This window comes from Chiloscyllium punctatum, chromosome 36 (genome assembly GCF_047496795.1).
Source record: "Chiloscyllium punctatum isolate Juve2018m chromosome 36, sChiPun1.3, whole genome shotgun sequence".
Classification (NCBI taxonomy): Eukaryota; Metazoa; Chordata; class Chondrichthyes; order Orectolobiformes; family Hemiscylliidae; genus Chiloscyllium; species Chiloscyllium punctatum.
This window is the reverse complement of record NC_092774.1, coordinates 60,109,206-60,131,821: the sequence shown is the minus strand read 5'-3', so window position 1 is coordinate 60,131,821 and position 22,616 is coordinate 60,109,206.

Genomic DNA, 22,616 nt, shown 5'->3' with positions numbered 1-22,616 from the left:
GATCCTTTGGGGCCTTGGATGGAGGTGAGAGGAGTGGTATGGACACATGTTTTACACTTCCTGTGGTGGCAGGGAAGGGGCCGGGAGTGGGGTGTGGGCTGGTTGTGGGCGCATGGACCTGACGAGGGAGTCGCAAAGGAAATGGCCTCTCTGGAATGCTGGTAGGGGTGGGGAGAGAAAAATATACCTGGTGGTGGGGTCCGTTTGTAGGGAGCAGAGGCTGATGTGATGTATCCGGAGGTTGGTGGGGTGGAAGGTGAGGACGGTTGGGGGTGGGTCCTGTCCTTGTTCCATTGGGAGGGGTGGGGTTCAAGGGCGGTGTTGCAGGATGTGGAGGAGATGTGCTGGAGGGCATTGTCGACCACGTGGGAAGAGAAATTGCGAACTTGGAAGGAGGAGGCCCTCTGGGATTTTCTACGGTGGAATTGGTCATCCTGGGAACAGATGCGGCAGAGGAATTTGGAATAAGGGATTGCGTTTTTACTGGAGGTGGGGTGGGAGGAGGCGTAATCTAGGTAGCTCTGGGAGTCGGTGGGCTTGTAGTAGATGTCCACGGTTAGTCGGTAGCCAGAGATGGAGAGGTCCTGGAAAGGGAGATGGTCCAGGTGAATTTGAGGTCGGGGTGAAAGGTGTTGATAAAGATGACGAACTGTTCAAACTCCTTGTGAGAGCATGAAGTGGCACCAATATGGTCATCGATGTACTGGAGGAACAGGTGTAAGCTGAGGAAAATGGACTGTTCCACGTACCCGACAAAGAGGCAGGCATAGCTCGGTCCCACGCGGGTACTCATGGCTACCCCTTTGGTTTGGATGCCATCTGAGGTTTGTGCGGATCACTTCAGTGAGAACATGCAGTCCTGGGCTCAGTGAGCAGCACTGCAAGCAAAGCTCACAGAATCCCTACAGGGAAACAGGCCCTTCAACCCAACAAGTCCACACCGACCCTCTGAAGAGTAACCCACCCAGACCCATTCCCCTACCCCATTAGTCTACATTACCCCCTAGACACTACACTGCACCTACACATCCCTGAACACTCTGGGACAATTTAGCTTGGCTAATTCACTTGCTCATGTTTGGATTGTGGGAGCACCCAGAGGAAACCCTTGCAGACATGGGGGGAGAATGTGCAAACTCCACAAAGACAGTCACCCTGAGGGTGGAATCGAACCCCGGTCCCTGGCGATATGACACAGTGGCACTAATCACTGAGCTACTGTGCCGCCCGTGAGTCAACCTGGGGTTGGGGGAAGATGGGAGGGGTGTGGAGGTGCTGTCTAGCAGAAAACCAAGAGAGCTCGCTGACGCTCCCACTGCACCCACTGTCAGAACGGGCAGGAGGTTCAGTCCTGGGGGTGACCCACATCAGTGTCACTAGCGGAATCTGCTGGTGCCCCCTCTGGTGTCTCTGCAAGTTACTGGACGACGTGAACCTCCACCTGCACTTGGGGCAGGCAAACGGCCTCTCCCCGGTGTGGACCCGCTGGTGCCTCAGCAGGTTGGAGGCCTGGGTAAAGCCCTTCCCGCACTCGACACATCTGAATGGCCTCTCCCCTGTGTGGACCCGCTGGTGGTCCAGCAGGTCAGAGGAGCGTTTAAAGCCCTTCCCACACTCAGGGCAGGGGAACGGCCTCTCCCCGATGTGGACATGGTGGTGCCTCAGCAGGGCAGAGGAATTACTGAAGGCCTTCCTGCACTCTGAAGGGCCTCTCCCCAGTGTGGACCCGCCGGTGGACCAGCAGTTTGGAGGATTTGCTGAAGGTCTTCCCGCACTCAGGGCAGGGGAAGGATCTCACCCCAGTGTGGACCTGCTGGTGGGCCACGAGGGTAGAGGCCTGGGCAAAACTCTTCTCACACTCGGGGCAGGAGAATGGACTCTCTGCAGTATGGATCCACTGGTGGGCCAGCAGGTTGGAGGAGCTGGTAAAGCCCTTCCCGCACTCTGGGCAGGGGAATGGTTTCGGAATGGCAGCCGGTGACGAGCAGTGTCCCGCAGGGTTCAGTGTTGGGGCCGCAGCTGTTCGCATTATATATTAATGATCAGGATGAAGGGACTGGGGGCATTCTAGCGAAGTTTGCAGATGATACGAAGTTAGGTAGACAGGCAGGTAGTACTGAGGAAGTGGGGAGGCTACAGAAGGATCTAGACAGTTTGGGAGAGTGGTCCAGGAAATGGCTGATGGAATTCAACGTGAACAAATGCGAGGTCTTGCACTTTGGCAAAAAGAATAAAAGCATAGACTACTTTCTAAACGGTGAGAAAATCCGTAAAGCCAAAGTACAAAGGGATCTGGGAATGCTAGTCGAGGATTCTCTAAATGTCAACATGCAGGTTGAGTCCATGATTAAGAAAGCGAATGCAATGTTGTCACTTATCTCAAGAGGGTTGGAATATAAAAGCACCGTTGTGCTACTGAGACTTTATAAAGCTCTGGTTAGGCCCTATGTGGAGTACTGTGTCCAGTTTTGGTCCCCATACCTCAGGAAGGACATACTGGCACTGGAACGTGTCCAGCGGAGATTCACACGGATGATCCCTGGAATGGTTGGTCTAACATATGAGGAATGGCTGAGGATCCTGGGATTGTATTCATTGGAGTTTCGAAGATTAAGGGGAGACTTAATAGAGACGTACAAGATAATACATGGCTTGGAAAGGGTGGACGCTAGGAAATGGTTTCCGTTCGGTGAGGAGACTTGGACCCGTGGACACAACCTTAAAATTAGAGGGGGTCAATTCAGAACAGAAATGCGGAGACATTTCTTCAGCCAGAGATTGGTGGGCTTGTGGAATTCATTGCCGCAGAGTGCAGTGGAGGCCGGGACGCTAAATGTCTTCAAGGCAGAGATTGATAATTCCTCGAGACAACAAGAATCTAAGGGCTACAGGGAGAATGCAGGTAAGTGGAGTTGAAATGCCCATCAGCCATGATTGAATGGCAGAGTGGACTCAATGGGCCAAATGGCCTTACTTCCACTCCTATGTCTTATGGTCTCTCCCCAGTGTGACTGCGCCGATGAGTCTCCAGGGCAGACACGAAACTGAAGCATTTCCCACAGTCGCCACACTTCCACAGTTTCTCCATGGGGCAGGATTCCTCCGGGTTCTCCATGGCTGAAGCTTCAGCCGCTCACAAACGTGTGTACAGCCCCTCCCCGGTGTGAATTCCTCTTTCCAGGCCATATAACTGTTTATGGCTCCACACTCAGTGCACTGTAACAGTAGGGTCTCTCATCCAGTCCCACTGATGCTGAAAACGTTATGAAACAGGAACCAAAAAGCATTGCTCCATCTCACAGAATCAGTTGAAAATCTTTGCTGTCCCGATGGATTGAGTGACTGTCAGACAATGATGACTGCAGATGCTGGAGATCAAAGTCAAAAAGTGTAGTGTTGGAAAAACACAGCAGGTCAGGCAGCATCCGAGGAGCAGGAGAGTCAAGCATAAGCTGTTGATTTTGAAACTTCAGTCTTCAGATAGTCTGTGAAAAGAGATTACAAAAGTCATCATTGTCAATCCGGTGGGAGGTGGGGTCGGAATGAGACAACAAGGTATTGACACCGACACCAGAAAGAAACTGAACATAGAGACGTGGCAAACGTTAGTGGCAAGCCAGAGTCAGAGAGAGACACAGCACAGAAACATACCCTTTGGTCCAACTCATCCATGTCGACCAGATATACAAAATTAAACTAGCTCCATTTGGCAGCATTTGGCCAATAACCCTCTAAACCCCTCCTATTCATATACCTATCCAGATGCCTTTTAAATGTCATAATTGTACCAGCACCCACCACTTCCTCCAGCAGCTTTGTACACACACCACCTTCTGCATGAAAAACTTGCCCCTTAGGTCCGTTTCTAACAAATTGCTCTCCATCTAAACCCGTAGCACTATGGCAATCCCAGTCTATGTTTGAAAAGTTAAAATCCCTAACAATAACCATCCCATTACTCTTACAGGTAACTCAAATCTCCATACAAATTTGTTTCTCAATTTCCCACTGACCATGAGGGTGTCTACAACATAATCCCAATAAGGTGATCATCCCTTCCTTATTTCTCAGTTCCAACCAAATAACCTTCCGGGATGTATTCCTAGGAATATCCTCCTTAAGTCCAACAGGAATACTATCCCTTATCAAAAACACCACTCCCTCTCATCTCTTGCCTCCCTTTCTATCCTTCCTGTAGCATTTGTATCCTGAAACATTAAGCTGCCAGTCCTGCCCATCCCTGAGCCACGTTTCTGTAATTGCTATGATATCATATCCCATCTTCCTAATTAAGCCTGGAGTTCAACTGCCTTCCCTGTTAGGCCTCTTGCAATGAAGTAAATGCAGTTTAATTTGTTAGTCCTACCTTGCTCTCTGCTTTGTCCCTTCCTGACCTGACTGTTTGACTCACTCCCTTTCCCAACTGTACCAGTCTCAGATTGATCTCTTTCCTCACTATTTCCCTGGGTACCTCCCCACGCACTCACCTTGCTAGTTTAATTCCTCCCGAGCAGCTCTTGCAAATTTCCCTGCCAGTATATTAGCACTCTTCCAATATTCAGGTGCAATCTATCCTTCTTGTACAGGTCACATCTACTCCAGAAGAGATTCCAATGATCCAAATATGTGAACCCTTCTCCCATTCACCAGCTCCTCAGCCATGCATTCATCTGCTCTATCCTCTCTATTCCAACCCTCACTAGCTCATAGCACTGGCAGTAATCCAGATTTTTCTTGACTCTAGGACCTCTTTTTTAAAATTTGTGCCTGACTTTCTACACTTTCCCTTCAGAATCGCATCCTTTTCCCTTCCTATGTCATTGGTTCCAATGTGTACAATGATCTCCAACTGGTCCCTCTCCCTTTTGAGAACATTCTGCACCCTCTCGGAGACATCCTTGATCCTGGCACCAGGGAGGCGACACACCATTCTGATTATTCGCTGCTAACCACAGAAGCGTCAGTTTGTACCTCTGACTAGAGAGCCCCTTATCACAATTGATCACTTGGAACCCAACGTACCCCTCATTGCATGAGAGCATGTCTCGAGACCAGAAACTTGGCTGTTTGTGCTACATTCCCTGAGAGACCGTCACCCCCTACATTTTCCAAAACAGCAGACTTGTTTGAAATGGGGACAGCCACAGAAGACTCCTGCACTACCTGCCTACCCCTCCTACCTTTCCTGGAGTTAACCCATCTCCCTTACTGTAGCTGTGGCTTTTCTCCCTTCCGATCATTGCCAAACCATCATAGACCCAGGTCTTGTAAATTACTCATTTGCAGCGACAGTTCGAGGTACTTATCCACGCAATCCAATAGGATTTGTAAGCAAACACACTTACTGCAGACATAATCATCAGGAACATGATACTCTCCCTAATCTCCCACATCTGACAGGAAGAGCATATCACTCTCATAAAGGCTCCTTTGCTCCTTCACAATTTACAGACCCAGAAAATAGCACCGTCTTTTTGCTCTTAAAAAGTGCTCCGGGCTAACACAGTACTTGTGGTTTATATTTTTAAAATTTAATCAAGAGACAGATGTCAGTAAAACATATAATCAAGCAAGAATCCACTCCATTCACAACTGCAGACTTACAGCTAAGTTACACGTTAAAGACTATACACTTCTCTGTTCCTGTTCTGTGAGCTCCCCCACACAGGTTCCTCCATGGTCAGCTGTGAAGTTTGCTGTTCATTAACCTTTCCCAGATGCACTGCAATGTCCAGTAACTGCAGATTCACTGCAATGTAAATTTCTTTTTCTCTCTCCCTCACTTTAGACTTCTATCCATGCCCCTTATAAACCTCTATAAAGGTAATCTCTCAGCCTCCTACGCTCCAGGGAAAACAGCCGCAGTCTTTTCAGCCTCTCCCTATAACTCAAACCCTCCAACTCTGGCAACAGCCTTGTAAATCATTTCCAAACTCTTTTAAAGTTTCACAACATCTTTCTAACATAGGAGGCCAGAACTGAATGCAGTATTCCAAAAGTGGCCTAACTAATGTCATGTACAGCCATAACATGACTCCCAACTCCCGTACTCAATGCTCTGCTCAATAAAGGCAAGCGCCACCAAATGCTTTCTTCACTACCGTGTCTTCCTGTGACTCCACTTTCACAGAACTACAAATCTGCACTCCATGGTCTCTTGATGCAGGAACACTCTCCACAGCCTTACCATTAAGTGTGTAAATCCTGCCCTGATGTGCCTTTCCAAGATGCAACACTTCACATTTATCTAAATGAAACTTTATCTGCCACACCTCGACCCATCAGCCCATCCATTCAATTCTAATTTAGATTGAACTTTCTTTCCTCTCTTATTTCCTAAATGCTGAACATCTCCATCCCACACATTCTCCCTCCATTCTCACTTTGCTGAACCTAATCCATGCTGTACCTCATCCTGAAGGGTCTGGTTTACGCTGATTTACAGCCCACGCTTGGGGGATCTAATTGAAACATACAGAATACTGATTCGCCTGGACAGGGTGGATGTTGGGGAGATGTCTCCATTGGTAGGAGAGACTAGGTCCCAAGGGCACAGCCCTAGAGTAAAGGGAAGACCTTTTAGAACACAGATAAAGGGGAAACCTTTGTAGCCAGAGAGTGCGAAACCTATGGAATTCATTGCCACAGAGACTGTGTTGGGCAAGTCACTGAGTATATTCAAGACAGAGATAAATAGGTTCTTGTGTATCAAGGATATTGAGTGTTGCAGGGAGAAAGCAAGAGAATTTGGTTGAGAAACTTGTCAGCCATGATTGAATGGTGGGAGCAGACCTGATTGGCTGAATGGCCTAATTTCTGCTCCTAGGTCTTATGGTCTCTTGCTGTCCTGGACATAGTGAGAGAGAACTGGGAGCAGGAGTAGGCCATTTGGTCTTTCAAGCCTGCACCAACATTGAACTGGATATGAATATACCTACATCTTGGTGGATAGGCTGGGACCTTTTTCACTGGAGCATAGGAGGTTGAGAGGTGATCTTATCAAGCTTTATAAAGTCATGAGGGGTATAGATGAGGTGAATGATGGGTTTCCTTTCCTTAGAGTGGGGGTTTCAAGGTTAGGGAGCAAATTTTGAAGGTGAGTGGAGAAAGATTTTAAAAAGACAGGAGGGACACCTTTGTTTTCCCATGGAGAATGGTTCGTATGTGGAATGAATGTCCAGAGGAAGCGGGGATGCAGGTACAGTTACAACGTTTAAAAGACATTTGGATAAGGACATGAATGGGAAAGGTTTGGAGGAGTTATGGACTAGGCCAGACCACTCAAAACATTCTTAAGCAGGCACCGCAGACCATAACTTTGCTATTTGTTTCAGTAAGTGCACAGTGAAAATTACCCAAAGTTAGCTAGGTTGACTACCAGGATTTAAAACAGATAAATGTATTCACAAGAATACAGAATGAAACACAAAGAACAGAATATAAATACTCACAGAACTCAGTCTATCTAAACTAGACTTAATTATGCTGTTCCTTTCTCCACACAGTCCACTACTGAACTCACTCAAACAAGGCCTCAGCTTTCACAACAGATCACTTGTCTTTCATTATGCAGGTCACTTTGAAAACATAAAAGCTTGGGCCAAAAGTCTCATCGGTTGACATGTAAACAAAAAAGCCAATGAATACTCTTTCCATTTCTGTAAAAAACCATCCATTTTGGAGTCCGGGGCCATTTTACCACCACTCTGAAAAAAACGCCAGGACACAGTATCCTGGAGAAGAAGGACCAGCTTTTTAGAAAAAGGACCAGCTTTGTGACAGAGGGATATGGGCCAAACACTGGCAGATAGGATTAGTTTAGTTTGCAAACATAGCATGGACTAGTTGGACTGAAGGGTCTATTTCTGTGCTGTATGATTCTGTAATGGTCTCAAAACCATTTTCTTTACTTCCCCTATAACCATCCACTTCTTTGTTGTTCAAAAGTCAGATGACCTCAGCCTTGAATATATTCAATGACCAACCCCCCTCCACCCCAACTGCAGGAAGTCAACCCCATTTTTGAACTCAATTCCTATTGCCTTGCTGACTGCTTGCTGCATCTGCCTGACAACTGGTGCAGAAGGACGCTGAGGACCCTTTGTACATCGACACATCATTCCTGATGAAGGGCTCGTGCCCAAAGCATCGACTCTCCTGCTCCTTGGATGCTGCCTGAACTGCTGTGTTTTTCAAGCACCACACTTGACTCTGATCTCCAGCATCTGCAGTCCTCACTTTCTCCACATACCAATATATTATCATTTAAACCATGCACATCCTTTCTGCCTTTTTTTAAAGCAAGAGGCTTTAACTTTACATTGCGGTACTGCATTTGTTGTGCGTTTGCCAACTGAGACACAGACGTGGACCAACTTTTCCAAAGTCTGTCCCCCTCCTGGATTCACTCCCTTTCCCTTCAGTTCGTGCAAGTCAGTAACTGAATCCCAGAACGAAAAAGAAATGAAAAACTGGGTGAGAAAAAAAAAAGAGTGCCGTACCCACAGATGTTGGACAGAGTTGCAGTCTGGCGTGAAGCTCAATCTTCATTCAAAGAGAGAGAGGAACAACCACATCTTGAGAAACTCACAGCCCAACTTCTGCATTCAGACAAAGAGGCGGCTCTGAATGGCAGGAGGACCAGGCTCCTTCCGGTCCTCCGGGTCTCACCATTGGTCCTTCAGAAGGAAGTCAAGCGCTGTTTCCGTGGACAGTTGCTTGCATGCTCAGTGCTTTTGCTGACACCGCAGTACATGCGCAGTTGTTGCTGACACCGCAGTACATGCGCAGTTGTTGCTGACACCGCAGTACATGCGCAGTTGTCGCTGACACCGAGAAGCATGCACAGTACGCTCTGTGGGGGTGGTGGCGTGACTGACAGATTTTAAGCGTCCAAATGTCAATAGCAGAAAAAAAGCTGCAGCCACAATTTTATTTTTCCCTGTGGCTCGACATTTTAATCCTTTTGAATTTCGTCCGGCTTTGTATGTCTTTTCCCCAGGGTAGAGGAAGTCCAAAACTAGCGGCATAGGTTAAGGGTGAGAGGGGAAAGATTTAAAACGGTCTTAAGGGGTAACTTTCATGTAGAGTGTGGTGTGTGTATGGAATGAGCTGCCCAGAGGAAGTGGTGGAGGCTGGTACAATTACAACATTTGAAAGGCATCAGGGCCAGGATGGGTATCTGAATAGGAAGGTGTGAGAGAGATATGGGCGAAATGCTGTCAAATGGGTCACTAGATCAATTTAGGAGATCTGGAGGGGATGGGCGAGTTGGACTGAAGGATCTGTTTCTGTGCTGTATGACTCTATGCGTCTATTTCAATGCAAGTTTCAGAAACATTACTGCAGCTTTTTAAAAAATAAATTAATATGCTTTTAGATGTTAACAACGTTTCTGAATGTATCATTTTAGCTGTTCTTAATTTTAAAGATCAGCCATTTCTTGCGCACCCCTGTCTTCCAGGTAGAGTCATCACTATCGATTCTCTCTCTTTCCTGAGAAAGAGGTACAGCAATCAAAGAGGGCACGAGAAAGCATGGAATGGTAGAAGGGATGGAGAATGGACAGGGGAGTGGGGGTAGAGAGAGAGAGAGAAGATGACAGGGGACAGAGGGTGGGGTGCAGAAAATGAGGGGAAGAGAGAGAAGAAGGCTGAGCACAGAGAATTGGTAGGTGCAGGGTGTGAGGAGAGAGAGTGGACGGTGACCAAAAGTTTGGGGGACTGACAGCACAAATCTCACCTTCCTCAGGACTGGTGTCAGTGTCTCATGAATTGGAACCCACTCCACCCACAGCAGACCTGAGGCAATTGTTTCTCAATAGATGCTTGGCTAATGCAGTAGAATCGTATAATCCTGACAGGCCATTTGGCCCATAAAATTCAGACTGACCTTCCAAACAGTATCCCATCCAGACCCACACGTTTTTCCTGCAGTTCCCCATGGTTAACCGACCCTCAGTTGCACATATGTGGACACTTTAGCAAGGCCGATCCACCCTGAACTGCACCGAGTTAACTCACGCAGACAGAAGGGTGAGAACGTGTTAAAGTCCAGACAGACAGCTGCTCAAGTGTCCCAGGTCCCTGACATTGTGAGTCAGTGGTATGAACCACTGAGCCACCGTGCTGCCCAGAGCTTTCATGTTCTGCTTTGTCCTAGTAGATTCTAACTTCTCATGTGCCCTCAGCAGAGGCTCTCTCCTCCTGACATTCTTGGACCACACCCACTGCAACCTTCTCCAGCCCTGAGCACATCGGTTCCTGAATCCTGGCACCAAACAGACACCAATGCCATCTGTGCTCCTGCTGATAACTGCAGAGAACGGAGACCATCCCTGTCACTGTTCTGTCCCTTACCACCACCTCCCCCTCCCCAATGTTGTTTTTACTCTCACTGCCCAACCAGTTTGCTCCTACCACCTGCAGCCCTCTCTCAGATCCCCTTTACCTGCCAGACCTGCACTTACACCCTCCTGACACTGTCCACTGATGCAAACAAAAGGCTCTCTCCAGAAGGGAATGACCGTCTCCCACAATAAAGTGCCTGGCTAACTTTCCCACTTTATCCTCAACATGTCTGCAGCCTGGCTTCCAGCTCCGTCTCTGTGAACGAATGTCCTCCAGGATGTGTTTGCCCTGGATCACAGCATCCAGAGCCTCCCACCTTCTGCAAATTGAAAGACAAGCCCCAGCCTGCCCTCTCCAATGTGTGTTGTATAACTGATAGCCAAGTACGGAACCCATGAGGATGGCCTCAACATGGACCTTGGTTTCATGTCACACTATAAGTGACCCCACTTACACAGGCTTGTACCCCATTACTTACACACGTTACCAAGCATGGTCGAATGCAAACACATGCTTTTATGCACAAACACACACGCTCTCATGCATGCACACACATCACTTTATGGGGTGAAATTGTAATTGCAGAATTTTATTTGCAGGTACATTATATTTTGCTCAAAAAGCACACAATCTTCAGGCAGTCAATCCATGTGACATGTTATAAATCCTTACTTTGGAAACAGAACCAATCTGACTCAAGATTGGGTTGCAGACAGACTCGAACATGAGTGAATCAGAGGGTTTTCTTTCCCCAGAAAATGATTTCATCATTAGATTCTGAACTCCAGATTTCTGACTGAATTCCAATTCCGCCATCTGCTGTGGTGGAATTCAAACCCAGGAGTCCTGAGAAGTCCCCAGAACTGGGTTGATAGTCCAGTCAATAATGGCACTCGGCCCTTGTTCCTTCAATCACCCTGTGATGGCACATGAACTCACTGGTGCCTCCGCAGGTGGGAGGAGGGGGTGATGCCCTTTCCGCACTGAGAGCAGGTGAGCATGCTGTGCCTGGTGTGGACCCGCTCGTGTGTCTGCAGGCTGGAAGAATTGATGAATCCCTTCCTGTGCTTGGAGCAGGTGATTAGCCATTCTCTGTTGTGGACTCGCTGGTGAACTTCTAAAATCTCAAAACATATAATCAAGAAAGAACCCACTCTATTCACTACTGCAGACTTACGGCAAGGTTACACGTTAAAAACTCTGCAGTAATCTGTTCCTGTGCTGTGAGCTCTCCTACACATGTTCCTCCAAGATCAGCTGTGAATTTTGCTGTTTGTTAATTTTTCCAAGATGTTCAGAGATACATGATTTCAAACAGCAAAGGCAGTAACTATGCAGATTCACTGCTGTATCCGTTAGTAGTATATGTTTCTTTCTCTCTCTCTCTCTCTCTCTCTCTCCCTTACAGACCACGTGCTTGCTGCCTTTGGCTGTCTTTCTCCATTTTGAAATTGCTGTTGTCTTGATTTTTTTTACTCTAAAGTTCCAAAACAATGCATCAGCATATAAAACATTAATTGCTGCTCCTGGAATTCAAGGAAATCGCCTCCAACACTGAAAATACCTCAAAAAAGGAGCAGCTCTTACAGCCACAAATTTTCCAGTCCTCCATCCTGGAGTAGTTCTTGGTGAACCTTCCCATCTCCTAGGTTACAGTTATTCAAATAATTTGCTTTTCTATTTTTGCTAGAAAAGTGGATAACCTCACGTTTATCCACACTAACTGCATCTGACATACATTTGCCCACTCACTCAGACTGTCCAAATAACATTGTATCCTCCTCACAGATCACCCTTCCACCCAGCTTCGTGTCATCTGCAATTTGTGACATATTCCAATTAGTTCCCTCATCTAAATCATTGACACATACTGTGAATACCTGGGGTCCTAGTCCCAATCCCTGCAGTTATAAAACATCGATCTGACTGACCATACAAAATAGCAGATGTTAGCTTGACGATCACAACTGACGAAGACCTGATAACCAATTATGAACCACTGAATTACTAAATCACAGAATCAGGCCATTCAGCCCATCGTGTCCATGCAGCTCTCGAAATGAGCTTTCTGACGTTGTGCAATTTTCCTGACGTTTCCTTGGAAACTGGTACATTGCTTGTCATCAAATAATTTTCCAATGCTCTTACCTGAATCTGCTTCAACCACTGTTCCATGCGATGTCTTCCAGATCTATTTACTCACTGTGTGAAATTTCTTTATCACATCACATTTTCTTCCTTGTAATCGATTTGAAATCTGCATTCTTATTCTCAATGCTTTTACCATGGTGAACAGTTTTTCACTGTCTTTTCTGGGTATGATTTTTCTCATAATTTTCAAAACTTATTTTGAATCTGACTTCAGAGATCAGTCCATGAGGCCAAGCCTCGTCAACAACACAGAAACAACCGAGCATCTAAAGGGACGGCCCCTCAGTCATCGCTGTGAGCCCCATAGCAACCATTGTTACCTGGGCGGCCATGCATTCCAAACCTGGTCTCTCAACATCACTAGTATTGTCCCACAGTTTGAGAAACTGTGATTCTCGTTATGACTATAAAAATGAAACTTTTTAAAAGCGGTTGTTGCTGAGAAGTTTAATCCTTTCTGTCCAGTAGGAAGTCAATGATGTGTTTGAGTTTGAATGATTCAGTGAATCCCTTCCCACATGTGGAGCAAGTGGATCACCACTCCCCCTGTGTGCCTGTGGGGATTACATTCCAGGTCAAACTGGGAATTCGATCTCTTCCTACAGCCTGAACATACTCCTGGTAACTCTCCAGAGGGACTGTGCTTGTGTGGCACAGGTCAGATAATTGGCTGGCTTAGTCCTGCTCCTCGAATGCTGCTGGCCTGCTGTGCTTTTCCAGCACCACTCTAATCTAGATTCTGGTTTCCAGCATCGGCACTCCTTGTTTTTACACAGTACATAAGGATGCCATTCACACTTTCATGTCTGTAATAGTTCCTGAAGCACCCACCTATTCTCCACCCCTATCTCCATCATCTTGCAACTGTCCAGCATCCTCGGTAGTGTAGTGGTTAGTATCCCCATCTGTGACTCAGGACACTGGGGGTGCAATTCCCCGATGGGGAGGATTTGATATTTTTCTGGATGTCATGTCACACAGAGGGAGTGACCCTAACCCTGGATCGGGTTCAAGTCCTGCCTGCTCCAGAGTTCAAAAGTTCACAAATATAGGAGCAGAATTAGGCCATTCAGCCTATCAAGTCTGCTGCATCATTCGATCAAGACTGCTCATCACCCCATCTTCCTGCCTGCTCCCTTGAAAGGGTTCAGAAAAGATTTACACTGATGTTTCCAGAGTTGGAGCATTTGGGAGAGGCTTAATAGGCAGGGGCTGTTTTCCCTAGAGGTTCGGAGGGTGAGGGGTGACCTTATGGACGTTTATGAAACAATGAGAGGCATGGATAGGATAAACAGACAAGGTCTTTTCGATGGGGTGGGGGAGTCCAGAACTAGTCGGCATACATTTAGGGTGAGAGGGGAAAGATGTAAAAGGGACCTAAGGGTCATGTAGAGGGTGTGCTTGTATGGAATGAGCTGCCAGAGGAAGTGGTGGAGGCTGGTAAATTACAGCATTTAACGGGCATCTGGATGAGTAGATGAATAGGAAGGGTTTAGAGGGATATGAGTCAAGTGCTGGCAAATGGGACTAGATTAGGTTAGGATATATTTTGACATGGTCAAGTTGGACTGAAGAGTGTTTCCGTGCTGCACATCTCTATGACTCTATAACAATTGTTCAATGAACTGGTCTGCAATTTCCCACATATGGCCTCCCTCCCATTCTGAATACAGGTGTTACATTAGCATTTTTCCAATCCAATGGAACCATAAGACCATACGACACAGGAGCAGAAATTAGGCCATTCAGTCCATCGAGTCTGCTCCACCATTCAATCATGGCTGAGATGTTTCTCAACTCCATTCTCCAGCCTTTCTTCCCATAACCTTTGATCCCCTTGACAATCAGGAACATATATATATATCAGTCTTAAATAAACACAATGAATCTTTCCCATGTTAAGAATTTTTGGAATATTGTAACTAATGAGTTCACGATCTCCGCTGCCACTTCCTTCAGGAGCCAGGGTGTAGGCCATCAGCATCAGTGGACTTGTCTGTCCTCAAACCAAATAGTTTCCTGTGTACCTTTACCCTCTCAACGTTGATTGTTTAAGTTCTACCCTTTCTATAGCCTCTGACTTGCCAATTCTAATAGGAATAGTTCTGTTGTCTGCCAACATAAAAACTGAGATCATCCCTGCCACTTCAATGTTCCCCCATTAACTCAGTTTTCATCTTCCAAGGTACCACACTTAGCTCAGCGACTCTGTTCCCATTCGCATATCAACAGAAGCTTTTGCTGTCCTTTTTGATATTTAGTGGAGGTCTCTTTTGTAAGTTAACATACCTATTTTTATTTATATTTTTTAATATCCCTTTATTTATGTTTGAAACTTTCCTAATGTTTGACCCTTCCAGAGGTCCTGAATAACATTTCACAACAGGCTGAAAAGTTAAAAAAACACTACGTTTAAACTTTTTTAAATCGCACCTTTCTGGAGGCTGGGGGCCGGCCAAACGATCGCCCCGCCCCCATTGTCACCGATTGTTTGGTGGCCTCCCCAACCACGCCCCCTCAACCCAGGAGACGTCACATACCTGGGCCACACCCCTTGTGAGCTGGCGCATGTGCAGTGCAGGTCCTGCAGCGGGACTGAGGCGGTGTTACTGAGTGTGGGAGGAGAATGGTGCCGGTGGCTGAAGTAATAAGAAGTGCTGGAAAAGCTGAGCAAGTCCGGCAGCTCGTGCCGAGAGAAATCATTTCGGGTCCCGGTGATCCTCCTTCAGAACAGGACCAGGTTTCAGAAACATCCCGGGGAGGTCGCCAGGCCCGAGCGCCAAGACCTGGCTCCTGCCCCCGGAGAGAGGAGACAGTGAGACAGGGTAGGATTGGGAACCGCGGGAGGAGGGAGACTGGGGAGTTTATAAACTCCTAGGGGAGGCCTGAGGCCTCCAATAAAATCACCACAGGCCCAGTGTTTACTTCACGGGCGAAGGCGCTCTCGGGTTGCCCGGGCAACCGGCCGCCATCTTTGTAAGGGTCAGGCGCATGTTGTCTTGGGGCGGGGAGCGCGGGCGGCCATCTTGGTGAGGGCACCATCAACTGTCATTTCTGGGAGAGAATTCCAACCTCGTGGTAACGTCGGCCTTGGCCGAGCTTAATTCCCCAGACTGTCCAGCGATGTGCAGGTTAGAGGGGGGTTCAGCCATGCTAAATGACTGATAATGCCCAAGGATGTTCGAGTTAGTGTATGTTGACCATGCTAATTTACCCCCAGTGTCCAGAGATGTTCAGGTTAGCGTGGATTGGCCGAGGTAAGTTTATCCATAGTGTTCGGGGTTCTGCAGGTTAGGGTGAAGGTCTGGACCCCCTCAATCGGCTCTCTCGATCCGAGATCGGTCAAAAGAATCAGTAGGAGTACGGTCTATTTAAAGCAAGGTTATCAGCTTAATGAGATAAGGCAGCCTAGCACAGATTTGTCCAGCAACACAGGTTAAAAGCTTCTATGTTCCGTGGCAAAATTACATAATTACACTTGAAAATTACGCATTATTTATTTTTGTGACAGCACAGCCTGAATTACAAGAAAAGACCAATAAAATGTAATAAGGTGACATGATTGACAGCAGATTAGTCCAATGATATTTCATGGGAAACCGATTGTTTTACGTGCAAAATCATCCCACGCTTGCTTGTTCAAGATTAGTTCGAATACCAAATTACTTATGATTCATATTATGCAAACTCCATTGTTCTCATTTATTTCTAAATCCAACCAACTCAGTAAAGCAGCAATTCAAGTTCAATGTCAAATCATAACCTGAAGCCATTTTGTTATATTTATTTTAAAATATTATTTACAATTGAAATGCCATTTTGTGGTTAATACAAACCTACATACACCTGTTGCTCCTAACAACAGCCTAAATTCAAATTTTAAATCCTGATCTCAATAAATCAGCAGTTATCTCATTACCCAAAAGGTTGAGACCACAAACGATATAAGTACGGTTTTGATGGCTCATAACTCCTGAAAATCTTCCTACAGAAAAAAGTCACCGAGAGCTGCATATCCCAAAGAGTGATATTACTGTTTTGTAGAGCTTTTGGATTCTTCCATTCGATGCAAAACTCAGGGGAGACTACATTCCTACAGTTACAGCACGAGAAGTACTTACTTTATTCAAAATAAATACCAGGTTTAGTATAGCTAAGGGAGGGACCTTGCCAGTAAGAGGCATGCCTGTCTTTGTGACTTCCTTGAGGCTGTTCAATAGATAGGTCTTTTGGTAAGAGATGCAGTTATTGTCCCAGAACAGTTCCACCCATCCCATAATTGGGAAGACATTGGTGCCAGTAGGGGTCAAAGATTCTTTTGCTGAAGTCAGCACATAACAGACCACTTCATCTCTGCCAAATATTCTATTGTGACTTTGAAGAAACAAATTGTAATCGAAAGATAATATTTCCCTGTCTTCTCTTTTGTGGTGTGACCTATTTGGATGGGGCAAGGCTTACCAGGGTAGCTCATAGCACAACTGGTATCAAACTGGCACACAACACCTTTCCAGGGTAAAGACCATTTAGACTTGTTCTGGAAATGAACTGTTCAATCTCTGACCACTGCAATAGTCATTCTTGGTAATGTTCAGTCCCTCAGCAGACGAGGACATCTTCCTGGCATAGTTGGTACACAGTCTCTGGTTGCTCAGGATCGCACAGGTAAACTGTTCCTTCTTGTGCACCAATGCTGGCAATGGCAAGTCCACACAGCAGGGCAAGTTTGATCTTTATCATCCACCCCCCTTCCCTTGCTTGCAAGGGGCTCGTCTGATGAGCTTGCAATGATGGAGATGAGCCCAGGGGGAGGTGAGAATTTAAAATTTGATTTTAGGCTCTTGTTAGGAGCAACAGGTGTATGTAGGTTTTCATTAACCACAAAATGGCTTTTCAATTTAAAATAGCTTCAGGTTATGATTTGATCCTGTGAACTTGAATTGCTGCTTTGCTGAGTTGGTTAGCTTTGGGGAAAAGAAAACAATGGAGTTTAATAATATGATTCATATGAATTTGGTATTCAAACTAACCTTGAACTCGCAAGCACGGGATGATTTTGAGAGTAAAACCATCTGTTTCCTAGGAAATATTGGACTGGCCTGCTGTCAATCATGTCACCTTATTACATTTGATTGGTCTTTTAAGGCTGTGCTCTCTTAAAAAACATGTAAATGATGCGTAATTTTCGAACGTAATTCTGCAATTTCGCCACGGAGCTCAGAAGCTTTAACTTCTGTGTTGCTGTACAGAATTGCGTCAGACTGCCTTGCTTTATTAAACTGATAACTTTGCTTTGTACAGTCCGCATTCCGTTTGTTCTTTGACCGATCTCGAGACGGAGGGGTCCCGCCTGGGATCCAGATCTTCAAGGGTGGATTGGCCATGCTAAATTCCGTCCATAGTGTCCCGGGATGTGTAAGTTCGGTGTATTACTCTGGGATAAATGTAGGGCAATAAGGGGAGTGATATGGGTGAATTACCATTCAGAACGTTGGTTTGGACTTGTTGGGCCGAGTGGCCTGCTTCCACACTGTGAGGATTCTTTGAAGGGAAGGGATTTTTGCAAACTGCTCTCCTTCCATCTGCTGCAGAGTTCTGCTGTCGGCCTGTCCCCGCTCCCTGCCCCATTTTTGACATTACATCGTGAAAGTGGCCAGATTAGTTTCAACGTGAAATACCCTCCTCTGGGCAACTCCTCATCCTGGGACGGAGAGAGGGAGGTGGTAATCTGTTCACTTGTAGCAACTGGAGTGAATCCAAGGAGGGAATCTACTCTGACAACTCAGGTATGTGTCTTAATTACCGAGGTGAGGAGGGACGGATGATAGCAATTGGGGAGAGGAAGATACTTTATTTTTATTTTTAAAATGCATCTGATTCCCACAAATAAATGCATCAGGTTCAAGTACAGCACGTGCAATGATCCACATTGCAGCTTCAAGCTGGCTGCAACAGTTTTACATCCTCTGTTCTTGCTCCGTGTTGGCTGCAGCACATTTGGTTTCCTTCCCTCATCTCTTCTTTCTGCTCCCCCCACCCCCGAAGTGTTGATGCTTCCAAATTGACCCTCAAAAGTTCAGGTTATACTTCCATTCTTTCCCAGTTTTCAAAACCCACAAAATACAACTTTCCCAATCCTCTGAGTATCGGAGTTGGGAGGTTATGTTGTGGCTGTGCAGGACATTGGTTAGGCCACTTTTGCTCTCACTCCTATCAAAAGGATGTTGTGAAACTTGAAAGGGTTCAGAAAAATTTACAAGGATGCTGCCAGTGTTGGAGGGTTTGAGCTGAATTGTTTTGGGCTGTTTTCCCGAGTGTGGCAAAGGTGTTTGTATACATTTATAAAATCATGAAAGGCATGGATTGGGTAAAGAGACGAGATATTGTCCCCTGGGTTTGGGGGTGTCCAGAACTAAAGTGTAATAGCTTTAGGGTGAGGTGGATGAGCAAACATTTAAAAGAAACCTAAGGGCAACTTTTTAACTCAGACGGTGGTGAGCGTAAAGAATGAGCTGCCAGAGGAAATGGTGGAGGCTGGTACAATTACAATATGTGAATGGCATCTGGATGGTTTCTGAATTGGAAGGGTTTAGAGGAGTATGGGCCATGTGCTGGCATACGGGACTAGATTAATTTAGAATATCTAGTCAACATCAATGAATTAAGACCATAAGACACAGAAGTGGAAGTAAGGCCATTCAGCCCATTGAGTCCATTCTGTCATTTAATCATGGCTGATGGACATTTCAGCTCCATTTACCCACACTCTCCCCGTAGCCCTTAATTCCTTAATTAAGAATTTATCAATCTCTGCCTTGAAGACATTTAAGGTCCTGGCCTCCACTGCACTCCCTGGCAATGAATTCCACAGGCCCACACTCTCTGGCTGAAGAAATGTCTCCTCATTTCTGTTCTAAATTGACCCCCTCTAATTATCAGGCTGTGTCCCTGGATCCTAGTCTCCTCCGCCTAATGGAAACAACTTCCCAGTATCCACCCTTTCTAAGCCAAGCATAATCTTGTAAGTTTCTATTAGATCTCTCCTCAACCTACCGAACGCTAATAAATATAAACCCAGGATCATCAGCCATTCATCGTATGTTAGGCGTACCATTCCAGGGATCAATCGTGTGAATCTCTGCTGGACACACTCTAGTGCCAGTATATTCTGCTGTTACTGCCGCTGAGTCACACCTTGAACCCTGTTTAGTGGGTGAAGTGGGAGGGGCAAGAGGATCCTTTCTTTCGGACTTGCTGCTCTCGCACCCACTTTACTTCTAGTGCTGTCTGACAGCACCTGCCCTACTGAATTGATCTGCAGGAGCAGGTGGAGGACATTTTTACCCTGGATGGAGCATAATGTTTGTCCAACCCCTGCAGGTTGGTATGAAATAGATACATTTGTCTCTGTCCCATTGAGGCTCCAGCACAGGGCTAGGCTGGTCGGCTCAATTGGCCTCTATCAGTGTTTTTGCTCTGCCTGAGCCTCCACCCACCCCTCTTCATCGCCCCTTCCCATCCCACATCAGCAAACTGGTATCCCCCACTATCGCACGTTTGCTTTATGCTGCTTTGCTTTTACAAAAGACCCACATTAGTACCTGTTTTCGCTAATCAAAAGAAATCCAAAGAGGATTTTTGCTTTCATGAGAGGCAACGTCCTAGTGAACCTTCTCTGCACCCTCTCCCAGAGCATCCACGTCCTTCCGGTAGCATGCTGGCCAGAACTGCACGCAATGTTATGAACGTGGCCGGAATAAATAGCTGTAACATAACTTGCTAACTCTTACACTCTAGGCAAGTGTGCTGTATGCCTTCTTGACCATGTGCCTGCCTGCTTTGCCACTTTCAGGAATCTATATGCCCAGATCCCTCTGTATGCCAGATCTCCTATGCGTTCTCTAATTTAATGCACACTTCTTGTATTTCCTTCTCTTCCTTTCTCCCTCATCTGGATCCAGCTTCCCCTTAATTGTATTCCTCTCTTCATCTCTTTTCCCCCCCTGTTCCTCACCCCTCCACACATCAGTGTATCATAAGACCATAGGAGCTGAAATTAGGCCATTCAGCCCATTGTGACTGCTCTGCGATTCAGTCATGGCTGATCAGTTTCTTAACCCCATTCTCCCAGTAACCTTTGATCCCTTTCATACTCAAGAAACTATCTTTCACAGCTTAAATGTACTCAATGACCTGGCCTCCACAGTCTTTGGTGGCAGTGAATTCCATTTATTCACCACTCTAGCTGAAGAAGTTTCTCTTTACCTCCACTCTAAAGGGTCTTCCCTTTGGTCTAAGGCTGTGCCCTCGGCTCCTAGCCTTTCCTACCAAAGTAAACATCTTCCCAACATCCAGTCTGTTCAGAATTCTGTCGGTTTCAATTAGATCCCCCGTCATCGATCTAAATTCCATTAACTATAGACCCAGAGTCCTCAAACATTCATTATTTGTTCAAATGTTCATTCCTGGGACCATTCTCGCGAACCTCCTCTGAACACACGCCTAGGCCAGTACAGCCTTCCTGAGATTTGGGCCCAAAACTGCGCACAATACTCCAAATATGGCCTGACCAGAGTGTTACAAAGCCTCAACTACATCCCTACTTTTACATTCAAGTCCTGTCAAATTAAATGTCATCATTGCATTTGCCTTCCTAACTACTGTCTCAACCCGTAAGTTTACCTTGAGAGAATCCTGGACTAGAACACCCAAGTCGCTTTGCACCTTAGATTTCTGCACTTTCTTCAGTTCCAAGGGTGACTGTTGGTGTCGGGGCAGCACCAGAGATTTCCTGACATGCGGATTGTATTCGGGGGTACCAAGTAATCTGAGGAACTGGCAGTATTTCGGGAGAAATTGTTATTCCTGGAGAAGGTAGAGAGGAATGTGGTGTGATTCTGTAAACTCGAGGTCTCCAGAAGTGTGCAGAGGTGGTGTTACAATTTAACAACATAAATTTGAAAGCGAGGAAACTCCACCAGAATTCAATTATCAGACATGACAGGCCAATGGTGTCTATCTGTGATGTTCGAATTCTATGATGCTTGGAACTGAAACATAACTTTTAACCCCATGTATTTAATCTCCTTTGTAATAGAGGTCTCTATTTGTATTTTTCAATTGGTTTTTGTACCTGTCTGCTACTTTTGATGATTTGTGTACTTGGTCTCCAAAGTCTTTTTCTCCCCCTTTTATAGTGCTTAGTTGCTAATAATTTAGCAGTTCTCCAATCAGTCTTTCTTGGGTGAAAAGTAAATGGTTCTGATGTTGTCGTATTGGGTGACATTAAACATTTTTTCCACTCATTCGTTTAACCCATGAATGCTGTTTAGCTTCTTCCTGCTCCTTTCTGCACAAGTTGATGCCCCTCTGCCCCTGGATAGTTGATAGTTGACCAAGAACTGGATAGGTGTCCCCTTCATCCAACCTCTCGAGCAATAAGCTATCAGTAACCAAGGACAAAGGTCTTGGACTCCAATTGTTAGTAGTAAACCTCCACTAGGGACAGATTCTTTGGACATGATCTTTGATTTTGGCACAGAGGCAGGAAACATCTCACCTGTATCAGATAAATCAAATTACTGACTGTCAACTGCTTTGATACTGAGCAGCGTGAATTGAGTATTTACTGGCCCAACAAGAATGGATTTCCCAAACTGCCACAGTGTTTGTGACAATCATACACCCAAACCAGCTGCGAGTCGGGATCAACCTTCTCTCTGAATCAGGAGGTCACAGGTTTAAATCACAGGATGTTGCTGGTAAGAGGTTCAGTGATGGAACTGTCATTCAGCGGAAAATACTAATAGCTCCCAGAAATTATGGCGAATGTCGGGGCTAGTATAAATGAAGAACTGAAGGATATTAATAAGTATGAAACAAAAATGCATCAGAGAATTGAATAGGATTTAAAGTAGCTAAATTCCCTGGGCTTGGTGGTTAACGCTAGTTCACTGGAAAGTGGTAATTGGAAAGTGGCACATGTCATCCCACTGTTTTATAAAGAAGGAAGAGAGCACAGGGAATCTATAATGAAAGGTACAACAACAGGACAGTTAAATATTAATGATAGGACTGAGCAGAATCAACATGGGCTTATTGGAAATATATAGTGGT